At 34.6% G+C, this 1223-nt stretch overlaps 1 pseudogene; it reads right to left on the bottom strand.

Annotated features, from left to right (window-relative positions):
* Nucleotides 1-365, bottom strand: part of LOC115072091 — a 2266-nt pseudogene extending 1901 nt beyond the window's left edge.
* Nucleotides 366-1223: the final 858 nt, after the last annotated feature.

Genomic DNA, 1223 nt, shown 5'->3' with positions numbered 1-1223 from the left:
TACACTGTCATGCTTTAAAACTGAACATAGTTTGCAGCCACCTATTTCTGAATCTGAGCTAAGCAGACAGTCTTTCATTTTGCTTTTTGTCTTAATGTTCAATTCTAGAGGATCATTCAAAAAAGCAAAAATAGTGACAGGAATATCCAAGGTCTCTTCTGGAGAAAAATCTTTCATCTTTTTACAAATAAAAGTATCAGGTGATCTAGTTTTCATTAGAAGTTGTATTAAGATAACCTTACATTGGTGGAACAAGGAAAATATTTCATGGTGAAATGTTTCCCATTTCCAGACAGATGTGCACTATCACTCTTGTGCACTACATAAGACTTGATACCACTGTACCAGGATGAGACCAAATTCATCGTAGAATCCACATGTAATATGTTATGGGTTGTGTTTTTGAACTCAATATCAACTAAAAGGTTTTTATACATGTGTATGTGATTCTGTTTAACTAAAAATTACATATCTGTCCCACTTGATGTGACATTTAAGTAATTTCCCTTCTTTTTGTAATTTGCTATTTACAGGTTTCCCACGAATCCCCTTTGATACCACTTCTTTTTTCCCTTTACAGACTTTTAATTTTTGTTTAAACTTTGAAAATCATTTACTTGTTCATTTTTTATTGTTGTTGTGAGTTTGCATGGAACTGTGTTTGTGATATGCCACACATGTGAAGGTCAAAAGACAACTTTAGGGTCAGTTCTCTCCTTTTGCCTTTATGTGTTTCCAGGAATCAAACTCAGATGGTCAGTATTGATCAGCAAGCATTTTAAATCTTTGAAAGTTCTTGCTATCTTCACTTTTAATTGATGTAAAGATCTCTGTCACTTAAAAAAATAATTTATTGAGAATTTCATACATGCATATAAGTTGTTTTGACCAAATCCATGCCCACTCCCTCCCCTCCAACTCCTCCCATTATCTCCCCATCACTTTTTTCTGATAACTTCATGTGCTTTCTTCTTCTTTGATGCATTTTTGATGGGGATTTTGGGTACTCTAAAATTCATCCTTCTGAGGAGGTAACCCTAAAATCCTTGAAGTGTTAGATAAAAGCTCCCAAATATTTTTGATATTTTTGTCCTTTGGAACAAAGTAGGTTGCTAAGAGGCCCAAGGACATTGTGCGTTTTATCCAAGAAACTGGGTACTTTTCTTTGGGGGTCTTTTTGCCTTAACTGCCTAGCCAATTCCTACATCCTATTCTTAATACAC

This window comes from Nannospalax galili, unplaced genomic scaffold (assembly GCF_000622305.1).
Source record: "Nannospalax galili isolate Female #2095 unplaced genomic scaffold, S.galili_v1.0 scaffold2142, whole genome shotgun sequence".
NCBI classification, from domain to species: domain Eukaryota; kingdom Metazoa; phylum Chordata; class Mammalia; order Rodentia; family Spalacidae; genus Nannospalax; species Nannospalax galili.
This window is presented reverse-complemented; position numbering and strand designations above follow the sequence as displayed.